The sequence below is a fragment of the Petromyzon marinus genome, chromosome 35 (assembly GCF_048934315.1).
Source record: "Petromyzon marinus isolate PM22_M1 ecotype Great Lakes invasive population chromosome 35, UKy_Petmar_22M1.pri1.0, whole genome shotgun sequence".
NCBI lineage: Eukaryota > Metazoa > Chordata > Hyperoartia > Petromyzontiformes > Petromyzontidae > Petromyzon > Petromyzon marinus.
Genome location: NC_133701.1, coordinates 5,424,441 through 5,442,500, shown reverse-complemented (window position 1 = coordinate 5,442,500; position 18,060 = coordinate 5,424,441). Strand labels below are relative to the sequence as shown.

Genomic DNA, 18,060 nt, shown 5'->3' with positions numbered 1-18,060 from the left:
TTTGGGGACCTGGCAGAATCGGGCGAGACCATTGAGACTGATAAACAAAATGTGCTGTGCCGGCAAGTAAATGGTAAAATTGAGGGTTATAACAAAACCCAGGGCTGTTTATCTAAGGTGAGTGTGGGTGACTGGCAAATCTATCTCAAACCTGGCAGCACTTATTTTCTGCCATGCTTGGTTAGGACTTGGCCAAGGTCAAGGCCATTGCCTGCAGGCTGTGCGGCTGTGCGTGTGTTTGTCATCTGCAGCGAAGTGTGCTGCTCGGCCTCTCGTTAAAAAAGTTTAGCAGACCATCAGAGCGTCTCTGTACAAATGAAGCTCTCTAGCTGCGAGCCTATTATTTGTGATTCCTCTTATCTAGGAGGTGGAGTAGAGCGGTAATGCACAGGTTCGCGTGCAGGGTTATAAACCCGACGACCCTGAGTTTGATTCATGGCCACGTCTAAAATCGGTGACGAGTGATATCTGAACAGGTCCCGGCGGGGCGATGTCTCCACTGGCGGCTCCTGTGCCATGCCAGCCTTCGTAGATGCTCGCTAACAGCACTTGTCCTCACAATCTGTTATGAAGGTTATACTGGTGTTCTTTGTCTTTTTGTATTCATCTGTATGACAATGACGAGCGGTGCTGCAGTAGTTTGCACTGCTGTGGTTAGCGGTACTGTTCAATGGCTAACGTCAGTTACAAGTGATGTGAACCACGCTACTGCGCCGCCCTGGGTCAGTCTCTTTTTTTTATGGTCTTGGTAGAGAAGTCCAATCGCAGCTTTAATCTCTCATGTCTTTGAAAGACACAACAGGTGAACTGTCCCTTGACGTGTTTGTGTTGCAGTCTGTGGACAAAGTGAAAAATCCAGAGCTAAAATGTAATTTCTGTCAAACTGAGAGAGAGAAAAGCAGCCATGGCATTGTTATTGCATATTTGCACACATTCAGCTTTGTGCAAATTTGCAGAGTTTGGCAAATTTGCAGAGTTGGGTCATCATTCATTTAAAACACTGTTTCCGAACCTAAGGCCAAGAGGCCTGGTATGACCCACGACTTCGTTTCACACGGTCTTGTGATCACATGAGGCCAACCACTTAAAAACGGGCCGCAATTATATTTCTCCTTGACTGCAAGCATCGTAGCCCCGTGTCTTACCATTGAAATTGGACCCGACACCAACAACGCGTTAGTGAGATGAAAGCAGGCCCAGGCCTCGTATTACTGCGGTGCAGGCGAACCCTAATTTTTTGCATTATTGGATAATTTGTCGTGTGTGTTTAATGTGTGGGCCCGCTTGAACGTTTTTGAGTGTCCTATTTGGCCCAAGGAAAGGAGATTTCCTACCCCTAATCAACGATGAGCTGGCTCATCATCCCACAAAGTGCGGTGGCCTTGTTGGGCCATCCTGTGAAAATCGGATGGAATGCTGTCTGTTAAAGGCCCCGTTTTCCCGCAACGTTGGGATGAGGTCACTTCTCAGAAAATGTATCGGCCAAAATGTACAGCGGTGCTGTGGTGGTCCGCGATGTCTTCTCTACGTCCGTGCCGTCGTCCGCTGGTCACTTAGTTGATTGATTTAGAATTAGCAATTCCCGTGAGGGTCACGGAACTTGATCCCCACGTTACTTCCCCCGTCTACTTGAGGTCCGAGGTGTGTTTTTACCTTGAATGCGCATCGATGCTAATCTGACCACTCGACATGTAATGATTCGCCAGCGCCCCCTCTCTCCTGCCTTGCTTTTTCGTGATTGCATGAATTGTCACGATAGTTTGCGTTTAAATTTGTTGCCCTTCCCCGCACACCTCCGATTAGCACCGTTGGCTACGTACGGTGTGACAGAAGTTTTGGGCAGTGACGTTTGGTTTTTAAGAATCGATGAGTTTTGTGTTTGTTTTTGCGCTGTGGTGCATTGTGTGCCTCCAGTGGCCGAACCGGGCCACACAAACTAATTGCAACATACACACGAACATAGAAAGACACATTGATTCTTCCAGCCACAATTGTGTTTTTATTTATTATAGCCCCTTGTCAATCCTTTGCTGTAGTTTAGAATTCACTGGCCGAGAGTGCAACTTTGGCTGGTGACTTTGTGGATAGTGCGGTTCACTGACCACTGCGCCGCGTCTCTCCACGCTGTCTGCAGTGACATGAGACTGTACAGCATTGTATAAATACACATTACGTCAGTGGCTTTTCATTGCTTTACACTAACACCGATAGCCCCCCTCCCTCTCGGCCGTTAATATTGGACAATGCGGTTACCGGCCCAGCGCCATACACACGAGCCGCTTTATTGATAGTGACAGGTCGGTCACCAGGTGATTCCTCGGAGAGCAGCTAGGGAATAATAAAACAGCCACCGAATGGGACAATGTGTCTTGTGCTTCAAACCCTTCCCCCGTCTCCTGCCACCGAACAGTTATTAAAACAGATTTTTCTGGTTCGACCGGTTCCGTTGAAAGCGGCGTCTGCCCTCCGTCTGATGCAAGTCGTGCCTTGTCGCAGCAGCAGCAGCAGCTCCATCTTGGCTGCGCATCCTCGGCTGCCGGAGGTGAGGAGAGAAGTGCCGCGTGCTTTTGCTTCCCGACTCAAAAAGGACTCCCGGTTCAAGCCCAAGCAGGGTTCTTGTGCCTCGATCGTTGGTTACTACGCATGGATGAGTGCCGCTCGCGTGACAGGTTGTTGCGGGGTGTGCACAGGTTTCGGTAAGCGCAGTGCTCAAAACCACTACCGTCACCCCCCCCCCCCGCCCACCGTATAACCTTTCTAGACTGTTGGGGCAATGTGTGGCGCAAGTGGCGCTGGCCTCGACAATCCCTCGCGGCACTTTGCTCCAACTGCGCCACCACGGCTCTCCTCCCGCGAGCGCGCACGCGCATTGTGTGAGATGGAGACAATGGCGCGCCTGTGCCGCTCGAGCCTCCGCGGCTACGGGCGGCGCTCGGCCCGGCTCTACCCCCCCACCCGTCTCGCGCCGGCGGTTGTTTCGGAAAGAAGGGAAGGTGGCGGTGCGGTCCCGTCTCTCCTCTCTCTCTCTCAATTCAGGAATGCGGCGGCCTCTGCGTTGTTGTCGTGGGAACGGGCCCGTGGCGGGGGGGTGGGTAGGGAACTTTCACACTGGACCTGGCTCTCCCCTGCGTGCCTCGTGGACTCTGCTCAACCAAACCACAGTTGAGCATAGCTGGGATTCCGATGCAGCCAAGGGTCCTGGGGTTTCGGCGGGTTTAGTCGGTCTCCGCGAGGCTGCCGGTTTTGTCGGGGTGGAGTGGGACAGGGGGTGTGGGGGGGGACACACACACGGTTTGTCGGATGTTGGAAGTTTATTTTGACAAGACCGATGATGAAACATTACGACCCCGTGGGGTTTAATGGTGAAAAACTTGGACAGGAGGACTGAGATTCCATTTTTTACGGATTACAGGGCGTTTTGCGTGAATCGTCTCGTGATCACGGGCGAGGAGGAGTTCCGACTGCTATCATCTGTCTTCCTTCCTGTTTGTGCTCCTTTTGGCACTTGTTCCACTTCATTGCGCCGTGTCGCCACGGCGAACGTCCTGCCGGGCGCCTTGCCTGCCACTCCATCGTTACCCTCGACCATCGGCCATCACCCCCCCCACCCGCCACCCCTTCTGTAGCAACGTGCCATGCCCCCAAGGCCCACTCTCTTCCCATAACTCACCGGCGTGGTCCGGCATCGTCAAAAACGACCCTGCGTTGTCCTGTTGTGGTCTCATATTTTACACTGGTGGATCACGTTGCACCAACCCGCCTGACTTACACTTGCATAAATGCTCCAGTGTCTGGCGTTGCCATCCGCAAAAGTACGGACGAACAGCATTGACAATGAGAAAGCAGCAAATCGGCTCATTTGTCGGCGCTGGGCAGATCGTCACGTTGTAGGGCGGCGAGAGATGGCGACGGCTTGGGCCGGGGAGCGGGGTGTGACGGAGGCCTTAATCAACCATTGGGACCCAGGATTGGTTCAAGTACCGTGTGCCACCGATGTTTTCCATTGCTAGGAATAAAACTGGGGTCGCGGGGTTCAAAGCGCAGCGCACAAACCACCACTGCACTTCTGTTACACCCCAGTTGATCTGTTAAATAAGCTCGATTGTCATTGCATAAACAATACATCACAATGTCCTGATTGTGTAATCATTAATCTTCACACAGTTGATGAACTTTATTTAGAACTAGGCGAGCTCAACTTGGGGAGCTGGCCTTGCACTGTGCGGGAGCTGAACGGAAAGAGACCCCGGAGAGATGGCGACACCTTGGATAGAGGCCTCCATCAAGCAGTGGACTGATGCGGGCATCCACAATTGAATCGTCTCGGAGATGGCAGCAGTGTGTTAAGCCGGTCCCCTTCTATTGGTCATGAATATAGCGTCATGACAAAAATTCAGCGTGGTAAAAAATCCCCCCTCTCGCCGCTAATTTGCCCGCGTGCCTGTATCACCTCCCTCCGGTCTGGCTTCGCTATGCCCGAGTGGGACATGGTGGTTGCAAACTTTTGTTGCGCATCCATAATTGATTCCATTAGCTTTTGTGTTTTCACGCTTGTGGCGTGTTCTTTAACGGGAGCGACACAAAGCCGCTGGGGGCAGGCGTTGATTAACGCCTCGCACTCATTAACCGATCCGCGGGTGCGCTCGCTCGCTCACTCGCACGTACACCAGGTACATTCACCGTGCCGAGCACGTTATGAACCCCTGTCGCATTCCATTCCCGGTCGCGCATGGGAAAACATTTAATTTCTGGCAGCTGTTCATAACTGTGATATGCAGGCAGGCGGGTACGGTGGGGGTTGATAGAGTGGTGGTTAGGAGAAAATTGCAAAATGGGAATCGAATCTGAAATCGTTGTGAGATTTCCCAATCGCCCTTTGTCTGGAATGCCTGCTGCCAGTCTCGTCCGCTGTAGGGGTGTGTAATGACACATCGACTCAACGATTTTATGACAACTTGCTCCACGTGGTGAGATTCAAGAATCCTTTGCTGTCTTGCCCTCTCTTTTCCACCTTTCTGCTCAAAACTTTCAAATACTGTACCTGATATTTCCAGGTGCTGTCCAATGCAAGTCGTGACCCAGGTTCCAACTCTGCTTCGAATCGTTGGTCAGTCGCCTCCCTAATCACTCTGCTATCGACACCTTTCCCCTTGAACTTGACTTGTTAATTCCTGCTCCCATGCTGAAGTCTACCAGTCCGAGTGTGTGTCTCATCCACACTGTGTTCAATGCAAACGTGATCCGTGACAAATCATTGGCTTCATGTAAAGAGTCAAAAAGCACTTGAGATCTTTACGTAATGTTCATTGAGCCAATTTATGAAGTTTGTGGGGCCTGTGTGTAGCTCCTCCACTTGGTTCAATGGTCTTGTAGGGTAGTTGTGTATATAGGATATGGGTCCACCGTTTGTGGCATATAGAGCCCCCCCTATGGAAGAACACGTTCGGATGTGTGTCGCTGTTGTGGTTTATAAATATGAGGCGGCTTTCATGGCGGATCCAAGAAAATTGCCCGTCATGCTGAGGCTATCTCAAATGCCCACAGTGGGAGCACTTAATAAATATTTCATATTTCCCTCTCTTTCAAAACGACTGCCGGGGGTTTTGAGTGTCAAAAGTTTCTGCACCAAGGCACCGTGCGGTGAGTAATGCGACTTCTCTCGAGCACTGGTCTGTGGTGAAATGTAGGTCGGGGCGGTAGGAGGGGGGCGGGAAGGGGTTGGCTGGCGATGGCAGCCGTGTGACTTATCACATGGCATAGTCGGGCAGGGAAGTGGTGGGGGGGGCATCTTCAGTGCGGCCGAAAATCACGTATCAGCTAAATGCTGGGTCGGCTGCGGAATTTTGGATAACGCGTTTAATATTTCCTACATTGCGCAGAGGGGGAAAACTAAATAAATACCGCAACATTGCACCATCCTTCGCAGTAGCAGCAGTCGTCGATGTCCATCGTGTTGTTCGGCACGATGCCCGACGTTTCGTTTCACGTGACTGCTGGGAAGTTTTCTTCAGCCGGGGCTTGAGGAACTGAAGGAAGATTCCCCCCGTGGAGCGAAGCGTCAGACTCCATTGCCGAACAGCGGCATCTGACGGCCGCACGGCAGGACCGCGCGAACACCCACGCAGCGGCGCAAACACGGCCTCGTTTTGTTCGCACATTTTGTTAATTGTGGTTTGGGGCTCGTAAAGAGAACATCGCACCGATTGGTTTTATGCGCACTTGAACGCGGGGCGGAAACTCTGATCCCATTTATGGCCCTGAGCCAGTGGTGCAAATTCCACATTCCTATAGCAGGGGTAAGTCTTTATCTATTGGACAACCACTATTTACTTCAGGCGAGGCAGTTAATATCTCGCCACGGTGGCTAGGAGATGTTAACTACCTCACCTGGTATACAAGAGGTCGTGGGTTCGATTCCAACCCCGACGCCTATATATTTGGAGTTTGCATGTGCTCCCCGTGATCGCGTGGATTTTTCTGCGGGTCCTCTAGTTTTTATCTCCACATTTCGAATCAACGTGTGTATCGAGTATTTGGTCTGCTATACATTTCCACCCGATATGCAATTTCGTTGTCCTATCATTTGTGATAGCCAGGTCCCTTCGGAGAAAGAGCTATTATAGCTCAGTGGGCCTTACCTGGTAAAATAAAGAGTGTATAGTTTAAATAGTAAAAAAAAACAATATGCAAATCGGCAGTACAGTTAGAGTAATTTTCGTGACCCTGAAGGGATTATGAAACCCTGGGTTGTGACCCCCCCCTCCCTTACCAGGATTTGAAAGTCCACCATTCCGATTGCGAACCATGGTGCATTCTTAACCCCCCCCGCGCTGCCCAAACTTTTAAAACACTAAGTTAGATAAATGTTAACTTGCGGGACCGTAAGCATGCTCGTGTGACTCACGCAACGGCCTTTAATTGCTCGTGTGTGTTGGAGTCCCCGTTCCGATTGGGCGAGCTGAGTCCACAACACCACCACTCCCTGCGTACCATTGTCACGCTAGTGCGTGACAATAGCCGATTTTTATTTGGCGCCAAACAACCAGTTGATGTAAACCCCCCCCCCAGCTAGGAATGAAATTTGAGAAGTAACCATCATCGTCATCGTCAGCAGTCGCTGCTGGATGAATGCTCATTATCCAAGCTGTCGCCCATCTGTCACGGACTCGCGATGCGCCAATCCCATTGAGCGCCTGCACGTGAGCTTTCTTCATCGCTCCATCTCTGCGGCGGTGACACCCCATCCTGGCCGTGTTTTTACCTCCGTTGGGCTGCCAGTTCATCGACGGTCCAGACCAGCGGCCATCGTCCCTCCGAGTGATCGCATCCTGCCCGAGCCCACTTGATTTTCTTAACGGTCCAGTGTGAGACGTCTCCATCTCGAGTTTGCTCTCCGAGCCATTTGCTGTTCTTCTTGCCTCTCGGTATGCGATTCCAAGCTTGCATTTCCCCAAAAGAGAAGTTCCATTCTTGCATATGATGGCAGCAATAAGTTCAGCAGCTAAATGCCAATGCCCAAGGTCTGCTGTCCACGATGAGGGTACTACATGAGTTAATTTATGTAGTTGTGCTATTCCTCCTCCGTTTAAGGAGTGGAGACGAGAGTAGTTTCATTTTTGGTCTATCGTTTAGAGTTGCTTGCCATTGATGCTTCCACCAGTGTATTTGCCGTGTGTCAAAGCCATGCAGGAGGGTGTGATATATGGATCAAAGAGAAGTTACCGGTTAACACGAAATCACCACCCAGAATTTTTTCTCTATTCCCCATGACCCACATGGCATGGGGATTGGGGGGGGGGGGCTTCATCCCGCAGGGTATTGACTCGAGGGTTGTACTTGTTACGTGTGTTGCTGCGGGCTCCTTGGATGAGGGCGAGATGAGTGAGCAGCAGGTGAGCTTGACTCGGAGAAGTTAAAGATTAATCCCACACGTGCGGATCGGGTGACTCCTGGGTAATGAGTATATTGGAAGAGTGTTGGGGGGGTGGCAAGTGGTGGGGAGCGGTCGGCAGCTGTGGTGAGTTGTGAGCTTGTCGCTGGAGACCTCTACTCATGACACAACGTCGGCAGCCTTCCCCTTGAGCGTCGTCACCATCAGCTGTGGTCTAAACATTGCTGAACAAGGCCTTCCCCACACACTGGCACGCATCTCTAAGGGTGCGTGTTGGGAGTGGGTAGATTGGACTTCATGCATGTCAGCGAAACGTCCTGGCGAGGCTCAGTTTTTTTGTTTGTTTGATGGCCAATACGATGGCTCTGTTTCTTTGCGTACTTGTCGGCTCGCGCGCCATCCTGGCCGTCCGCATCCTTGTTTCTCATTCCATACGTCGTATCTGGCCGCGTGCACTGGGGCATTTAGCGAGTTTACTTGGTGATGAATTGATGATGGGCTCGTGCAAAGCGATCCACGCGTTTCAAATACGAGACGGCAATTAGAGCAGAGAGGGTCCATACCTCTCTCCAAAAAGTTACGGACGAAATGATCAGTTTACGGCGCTTATCACTGCGCTGCTTCACCGCGGTGGCGAGTGCTGGTTGGTGAAAGGGGAGCGGTCAAGCAACCCAAACGTTCGGCTTTGGCTGACACATTTCCCCTTTTCAGAAAGTCTATCTCAGCAGGAATTTGCCCAGGTTTAAAACTCTTGTGGCTTTACGTTTGACTCCTGATACTGGCAAACGGTGGGGCTACCTGAAATGGTGGGTGTGGTGTGCTTACCCCACATCGCGTGGGCAGGGCTACCGAAGTAGTGGGCGGGGTTTGCGGAGGAGTAGGCGGGGCCCCATGTCTGACAGGGGGTGGGTCCACTCACGATGTGAGTGGGGCTTAGTGAAGGAGGGTGACCCAGCAACCGGTTCAGATTTTCACTCGCCACTGATGTTAGCCGTGGACAAGAGTCGAACCCCGGGGTTGCTCCCGGGTTCAGTGGGTGAAACTAACGCTGCCACGGGTGCACCCACAGACGTTATGTAAGACAGACACGACAAATTGGACAAAACGAACGAGACGCAGATAATTAACGAGGTTACGAATCGAATTGTGACCATAAATCAATGAGTTGTATCCCCCTGGGGAGGTGAATTGTTACGTTGCCCGTTTCTCAACGTCTCACGCGAAATAGACCAGCACAGGCCGCTCGCTGCTTGCTTTTAAAGAGTCTCATAGAAGCGTGAACCGTTACAAAGTTAACTTTTTGAATGACATGCTGGTCTGGAACACAATCATAGGCCGGGGCCAATGGATTAAATGTTATTTCCTTTCTCCGTTTTTTTTTCCCCAGCCCGTTTTCCGGCAACGTGATGCGATGTTTAATTCATTATAGCGATCGTCTAAAAACACCCTGGTTGTTACTCAAACGTGCAGAAGACTGCCCTGGGAATGCCAAATGTCCCGTCGGCTTGGGATGCGAGGTGGGCAGTAGATGGAAAGTGCAGCAACGAATTCTGGAACCTCCCGCCACTTTGCCAATTGAGATGAGCTCTGCACCAAGCTCATTTGAGCAACAAAATGCTGCCCTTACAGCATAAGGTCCTTGTTTTAAATCCTCTCCGTCGACCACTTCGATCGGAAGGCATTTCTTCCGAACGTATTCGGAAACAAACCGGTTTCTTTGTCAGCAAACCATCGCGCTCGTTAAGCCATTTAAAAATGCAGCGCGACTGGTTCCGTGAAGTCGAGCTTTAGCCCCGCTGCGGCATCAGTTCCGTGACCATCCCTCTTATCCATCGTTATGTTTGCGTGCGCTGGTCGTGGATTTCTTTATCCGCGCTTCTAGTTATACCACGCGGTTCATCATCAGGCGTTGTCAATCCACTGCTGGATGGTGGACGTCCTCTCGGTGCGCGTCCCCTTAATCGAGTAAGGGTTGTCACGTAAACGGAGCGTGCCAATTCGTCACTAGTACAGCATCACCGGTGTGTTGGACAGCCAAGTTGGCTGTGTCGGGTGGTGGCGGGTTTTAACGACACATTCATATCTTTACGCGATCTAACCTAAAAAAAACCTCTTGTGGATGATATTGGTCGCGAAAGCCTACGTGTGAAATTTACTGATGTTGAACTAAAACAAAAAAAACCTGTCCTTTTTCTCATGGGATTTTATGAAAAGGTTAACTGGCATGTAGGGCGTTAAGCCCCCTCGAACTTGAGGAATGTCACTGTAAAACGTTCTGTTTCCCCCCTTGGCTCCACTCGTGACCCTTGCACCGCACAGTTTTCCCCTGAGTCACGAGCAATTTTTTGAAACCCGTGAACTCAACCGGGCTGCCTTGAACTCAAATTTAAGATTGCGACGGTGTTGGCTATTTGTTTTTTTTCTCTCTCTCTCTGCAACTTATGTCTGTGCCAGACCTATCTTTGGCCAACGGCGCATCACGGTTTGGGCCCAGAAAACTCGGCCGCGAACCGGTTGAGTAAAAAAAAATCTTCTCTGCCGCAATTGATTGCGGCGAGGAAGTTTGCGTACAGTGCGGCAGAGTCGACGAGATCCGCGGTGTCGTCGTCGCCGTGCGCCGGTGGCACGGGAAGGGAGAGACCGGTGTCACCTGTCAGAAACCGCGGCTGTATTTCGGCACGGCAGTTTCAATTTCGCCTTCCCTCCTGTTGCCTGAGGTTTTGCAGGTTGCTGTGTGCGCGTGTGTTAACGTTGCCGATCGGGAGATAAAGGCCGACGGGTGTGGTGCTGGCCAATCACCCCTTCGTACGCCATTCCGGATTTCATAGGCGCTAGCTAGCAGGACTTGCCCCCTACAGTCTGTTAAGGCTAAACAGGGGATATTTGTCTTTGAGGAGTGGTCGTGTAGTTTTTAGCTTACTGCGCTATGAACCCGGCAATCCGAGTTCCGCTCATGGCCAACACTGGTGATGATAATCTGAATCATTTTTAGGCCTCCCCTAGGTCGACTCAGCCTCAAATGAGTACGTGGTACGGTGTGTGAACATGGGCAGGAGGGAGACAAAGGCAGTCGAGCTTGGTTCTGGCCACCCACCCCCTCGTGTTCCATACCAGCCTTGGAGTAGCACATTTGGCTACATACGGTGCGAAAGAAGTTCAAGTAATACCTAATGATTTAATTGGGATTATACATAGCAATCATCGCCCCCTACTGGCAGACTAATGCCCCAGGTCACTGTTGGTATATAAGACTATCCTTGTCTCTTGAGTTCTCACCCACTTAAAATAAACTTGAACTTGATGACATCCTTAATAGGTGCTTGCTAACAGCACCAACTTTGTCTTTACGCGAGTGTACCAGATTTTCTTGCGTCTCCCTGGAATGTACTCGCGAGTGGTCAGGTCCAGGCATGACTGGATACTGCAGGGTCATCCAGTTCCACACACGGAGTAAGAACCACTCAGGGGCCTTGGCATTCACACTGAGTCATCCGGACAGCCGACACCATCATTACTCACCGCGTTCTGAAAAGAAAATAAACGGGCATCATTATCAAATCACAAGTCAGGCAGTGTTTCCCTTAACCGGGCGGCACGGTGGCGCAGTGGTAAAAAGGGCCTGGGTTCGATTCCCAACTCGGGTGCAAATTTCTCTGCAGAGTTTTTAGGATCTCTCCCCCTGTTCTGCTGGGTTTCCTCCGATTTTATTCCCACTAGCTAAAACAAAAATGTAACTGTTATTGGCCCAAAACATGGCAATGCTGAAAAAGCACCTGAAAATTACCCGATTGGGATTACACAGAGCAACATCAATCAACCCCTACTGCAAAAACTTGGCAGGAACCTCATGCAAAATAGTCATGAGACTTGGTGAGGCTATCCTGGATCGACAAGTGTCATCGTAATATAACAAGTTTTATATTGAATAATACCGGACTCCATACGTCTCGAGAATAGCAACTACTTTTTACATAAACCTAGCACGAAGCGTCGGGCCACGAATGGCCAAGACGCAGTAACAAAAGTATAAATACATTTGCCATAGACGGTGCGTGTGCGGTCGGTCATCTACGCTTTACCGGCAGGGCCCTGAGTCTATTCTGTTTACAAGCAGTCACGACTGGTTTGAGGCTGAGCCGTCGGGCAGCGGGCGGCGTGAACTTGGATGACCTTGCGTGCATGCCCGGTAAGTCACTCCGACGCGTGTCCCAATCCACAGAGCACCGTGGACAGCAGAACAAACTTTTGGTAGCCCCTCTCAGGTCCTCTCGCCCCTTTCGCTGAAACAAAAAATACATCTCTGCAAATGCACTGCGTCGGTTGATCGCAGAAAGCAGCCGGCAGGTGGCGGGTAAATCGTTGGAGTGGGCTGATGGAGAAATCTAAAGATTTAATCGGTTGTCCCCTTTCTTCGTGACCTATTGGTGTTGCCGACTTTACGGTCCGAATTTGATACAAAATTTAAAAAAGTCACCTGCAAGTGACTCGGTTGGAATATACAGTACATATCAATCATCGCCCCCGACTGCAAAAAAATAATTTGGCCAGGACCTTCCTGTTAAAGGTCATGAGGACTTGTTGAGGCTTTCCTGGGTAAACAAGCGAAATATATAATAATAATTATCGTCCCGATTAATTTAATGGTTCTATGCATTGGCATGTTGCATCGATAATGGTTGTAAGGTGTACAAATCGCAAGCATTGCGGAGTTTTCTGGCACTAAAAAATGATTTGGTTAGTGTAAGAATTAATTTAAATTCCAGACCGTGTCACACCCCGCCCAGACACAGGCACAGGCGAAGCCGAAATGAAGCCCTGGTTACAACCCTGGAAGGAGAGAAGCCCCCTTCCGTCAGCAGGGGCTTGAGCAAATAATTTGCAGGGTTATTTTTTGTTGTTGGTCGTTAACCTTGAGAGTCCTCATTGTGAGCGTTGAAAGCAGAGGAACAAGTTTGACTAGAGCCCGCGTCTGGTAAATACACATGCACCTCCGCACAATGGCCACTTCAATTCACCTGCCTGCGTGTCTGGCTTTGTGGCTGTACTCTGTCTGTCCTCCTGTATTGTGTAGTCTCTCCCCCCCCCCCCCTCAGATTAAAATCACAAAAACCTCTCCCTGTAGAATGTTGGGAGGGGGGGCAGGTGCTGTCAGCGAGGACCTACGACCGAATTTTGCAAAGCTGAGCAGGTTTAAGCCTATTTCAGTCTTTAAAAGGGAGTTCACTGGGGAATGCCAGAGGGGCTGCGAGGTGGCCTGATGGTCGTGCTTTGGCACCACCACCATCTCGTTTGTGTGGTGGGGTTTTTTCCTCTGGGACCTCTGATTTCCTCCCACTTGAGGATAAACACTTAATTCATGAAATTAGCTAAACATCCCAATGTTGCAGCATCTGCCCGAAAAAGTCTTGAGACTCGGTGAGGCTTTCCCAGGTGCGGAGATATTATTATTCCTAGATATTAATCAAACTCGCCTCGCCTCGCCGGGTTCATAGTGCAGCGTGCGATCCACTGAACAGCACAGAGCCCCCCGTGTTATGTGCTCTTCGCGAGCAACTATTTAGGCCGGCACAGCGCACGAGGGGCCAGTGTGTCTCCTGAGTGATGTTGTTTCACACGCACATACACTGTGCCAGGTAGTCATTTAAGGCCAAGTCGACCCAAGAGAGGCCCAGGACCAGTTCACATAGTCTCCACTGATGTTTGACGTGATCAAGAATCGAACTCGGGTGGCTGGGATACGTAATGCAGTGGGCTAACTACTATTACGCTGCTGCTCTACCCTGAATTGGCACACGCATAGTGCCGCGCAGACACGAAACGGGTTCCTTGGCGTTGACATGGGCTGTGCGCGCGTTTACTGTTTACATTTCTCCCACGGGGTGCCTGACGGTGAACCTTGCACTGTCATTCCTAACGCCTCTGGTGTTCAAATATCGGTTGACATGGCACCTTTATAACCCACCGCTGGACTTGCCCATGCATGACACTGACATCCGGCATCGTAGTTTGGGGGGGGAGGGGGGGGGTGGGGAGGGGGGGGGTGGGGAGGGTGGCTGTTTCACGCTGAGAGTTGCCTCTAAAGCAGGTGGAGACCTCTTACTGAGAGCTGAATAAGTTCCATCCACGCAATCTCCTGAAATGAGCATTTACTGGTTGATGATCTCCGTTTTTCAGCCCTGATCCTGTGGAGGAAATTCCACTTTCCTATGGTGGTGGGTGGGCGGGGGTGGCGGTGAGTCTATTGATAGGACACAACCTCTGTTGATTTCCCAACAAAGTGGTACCAATTTTATCGACCCCAGAAGGATGATGGTTCTAAATGTATTTTAAATACAGCTACAACCAAATTCGGTAGCCCTAACAATCACCAACCCTGTCTGTACATGGGGTTTGGTGCATCCATTAATTTTATCGACCCGGGGGGGGGGGGGGGTGATCGGCCGAGTCGGCCCCCAACCTGCATTTGAACTCGCAACCTTCCGATCACGAACCTCACGCACCCTACCGCTGAGCCACCTGGCCGAATAGAATTCTAAAATACCTTTGGGAGGGCCAATCACGCACGAACACACACACGGTCCACGGCTCGGTCACTTCTGGCACTGACGGCGCTGTTGCCAGGTGGAAAATGTTATTCCCCGCCTCTGCGGCGACAGATAAATATCTCTTGTGGGCCGATTTCAAAGCGGCAGGCCTCGTGTGGCCGTGGGTGATATGATATGAAATTGTTGGCCGTATATTAGGCCCGTGGAGGGCGCCCAATACGTTCACCACTCCCTGGGCATGGAAACGTTTGCTTCGTCGTTTACCCGGGCCGCGGCCTCTCTCTCTGGGTGCTTATGTAATCCTCAAGAAAGTTAATCATCCCAAAAGTGGTTAAAGTTTAAAGAAAAAAGGGTTTAATGGGTTCCCGAGGTTAAACTTTCACTCAACCCGGAATAGGTTTCTTTTCTTAAACACTGTACTGAGTCTATTAAATACTGAGTCTTTGTTGTAATGTTTAGTTCACGTTTTATGTAAATAGCTGATGGCACCGGTAATCTTCGTTCAACGGACACATTTTTGCCGTATCTATTTGTGTGTGCTTGTTTATAGAAAGAGATCGTTGCTTAACACGCACAATCAAGTCCTTATCATGTCGTCATTAAATATTCAAACGATCAATGAACTTTATTAATAAACCAGGTGAGGGCTTGGAGTCTGTTCGGGAGTCGATGGATTGTTGCGTTGCTAGGCCGTGAGGGATGTTAATCGGTTGGGTGGAAGACCTTTATCTATCTGTGGATAGAGAATGGTTGATGGTGATGATAATGTCGGCATGCGGAGTGTAACAATTCACAACATAACGATTTTTTGGGGCCATCACCATTTTGGGTTGAAATTCAAATGAGTAAAAAACTAGAAAATACTTTTTAGTGAATGTAATGGCCTCTCGTGGCTGTGGGGGGATCACGTTAATCACATGGAATCATTAAATGCAACACACACAAAGTTGTAACAGCATTCATTCTTCCATGCGCGACTCAATGCAAAATCTAACCCAAAGGAAACCATTTATGAATGATGTTGGCCGTGAAATTCTCTGCCTGAAATGTATTCAATGCACGTTTCCCGAGATCACGAATCGATTATTGACAGTTACAGAGTTGCACGAGCGGAGGGGAGACCCACCACAGCTTGTCGCAACAGAGACCGAACGGTGGAAGTTGCCTCGGACTACCCCCGTTGGCGCTGTTGCCAAATAGGGCCTCGCAACTCTTGCGTTCGGCCCTATTTGGCACCTTTCCTTGCGGAACCCTGGAGATCCGTCTCCGGCGAACTTGCAATTGTTTCCTGTTTCCCCCAGCCGTGACGCGCTCCCACTGTACTTTGCATCGCACGAGGCGCAACCCGGAGAGATTGTAGGGGGCGAGGTTGTTGTTTGCGCGTGTGCGACAATTAACCAGACGCGCTCCCCCGGGCCTTCCCCCTCGGGTCGAGCTCGGCCACGAAGGGGAGACGAAGGCGGCCAGGGGCGTGGTGCAGGCCACATCCCCACCCTCTCGTGTCATGAGCCGCTGTGCCGGCCTTCGTAGCTGCTTCGCTGTCAGCGCTTGCCCCAACAGTTTGTTAAGGTTATACCGGGGCCCATTCTCTTTGAGTGCCGGAAAAGACTAATTTTAAATTCAACTACTGAAACAGGGCCAAAAGGTGTGTGTGGCTCGTGCTAGGCTTGTCACAATTGGGCTCTCCCCTCGTCTGCCTCGATTAAATCCACATCTCAAGTGTAATAATCGATTCTCATCGATGGTTTTATTGCATTATGCTCAGGCTGCCCCTCACGAATCAATGAGATTTTGACAATGCAGGGTCACGTTTTTATTCAAGAATCGACTATGTTTTGTTCTTATGGCAGCCACTGACACAATCAGTTCAAAAAGAGTAACAATGCCATAATATTGTTGCCGAATTCGCAAATGTACTTAGTTGGGGGGAAACACATAGCAATTGTTCTGGCTGGCAGCAACAACTTTGGCCAGGACCCACCTGAAAAAGTTTTGTTGCTCAGTGTGAGGCTTCCTTGGGTACGCAAGCACAATAAATTACGAGATTTATTTTTGGGTAAGGCCATGTAAAGATTTGCCAAAATCTAGGGTCCTAAGAACCCCCCGCAACACGAGTCGAGCCAAACTAATTAAATGGCTGCGCGTACGAGCGCGTTTTGGACAGAAATTCGGCAGCACCGTTACATGGCCTAACGTAAACATCGGTTTACCGCAGTGTTAAAGATCATACAATCATGACCCTTACGTGCGGGTAATTCATCGAATAGCGATTGGGGGGTGAGGGGAAGGGGGGGTTGAATAATTTTCCCCCAGGAATCACCGGACCGTGCTCACCCAGTGGCAGTCTCGTCATCGTTGTCAAGAGGCGGCTGTTGGCAAAGGTGGACTTTTGGGGGGAGGAGCGGGGGGCTCGGCCCGTGTCATGACGGCCAAATTTGTCAAAGAAAAAGTGAGAATTTCCTTAACAGCGAAATCTGTCGTCGGCTCTCGACGATGCGCTTTCCGCTTCGTTGTTGCGAAGGCGGCAGTGAATCTAATGAGCTCAACCGCTCGCAGTGAAGGAACCTCGATCCATTGATTTGGTGCACGAAGCTGAATTCTCTCAAACGCCCGAAGCTGCCCCCTTCCCGCCCATTGTGCACCCTACACTCTTCTCCCGACTCTTTTTTTTTAAACAATGCACAATGAGCAGGAAATAATTTATCCCGGAAGCAAAGCAATTAAGCTTGCAACCCAACTATGCCATGGCTTAAGGAACTACCGCGCACGCAAATAGTACACAAGGCCGGTCTTGTAAAATCACAACGCCTGTGCTGTGAGTGAGCAGAGCAGACAGACGGGCGGCTTAATTAGAACTTGCCCAAATGTTTGTTGACCTTCCGACATTGATTGATGTTTCATTTAAAGCTTTCAGCAGCCGGCTCACTGGCTCGTGAGCGGCGGGCGGTGTCCTGTGAATTGAGACCGATGTCTCGGTCGAACGTTTTCCATCGCGCACCGCCTGTCAAATTACAGGGAAATACCCAGCGCAGCGGGAGTGTGAAAACGCTGCCGCGGTGTGATGGTCAGCACAGCCGGACTTGCAATCCAGAGGTCGCCGGTTCAATTAAATCTCCCGACGTAAACGGTTGAAACAGCCGTGCAGGTTTCCTAACCCCCCCCCCCCCCCCCGGTTCCCGACCTAGCCTCTGTCCACCCAGCAGTATAATTGAGTGCACTGCAAGTTAGTCGATCAGCAGTTAGTGTGGTGGGGTAAAGTGTGGGTATTTCCAGCTCTTCCACCGTGGAGGAGTAGGACAAATTTAGCCTCTAGAGCAGTGTTATTCGCTAATTTTCAGAGGGGGGGGGGGGGGCCTTTTTCGCCGATAAGACATCAGTGTAAGGGCCAGTGCATTCCGTACAAAGAGCCGTTTGCACATTTGTGTATTGTTGGGGGCCGAACATCAGGGGCCGCACTAAAGGCCACCAGGGGCCGCCAGTGGCCTGCGGGCCTTGCAATGAAGAACACTGCGCTGGAACTCTCTGGAGTGGCGGGCAATCTTTTTGTCTCGGAAGGGTGCGAGAGTAGGCCAGACAGTTCTCTTCTAGAGTGCCTCCTGTACACCTTCCTTTTGCTGAGGCCCT

General features: G+C 50.6%; 1 protein-coding gene across 4 annotated transcripts in view; it reads left to right on the top strand.

Annotated features, from left to right (window-relative positions):
• The window catches only part of LOC116948891 (erbin), a 119,135-nt gene that overhangs the window by 11,408 nt on the left and 89,667 nt on the right, over window positions 1-18,060 (top strand). The window contains exon 1 of one of the 4 annotated variants that reach the window (XM_076071871.1): window positions 2,438-2,542. The exons of the other annotated variants lie outside the window; for them this stretch is intronic. The gene's annotated coding sequence lies outside the window, so the exon portion shown is untranslated. Of the gene's footprint in view, window positions 1-2,437; window positions 2,543-18,060 lie in introns of those variants that run through there. 4 annotated transcript variants of the gene reach the window in all.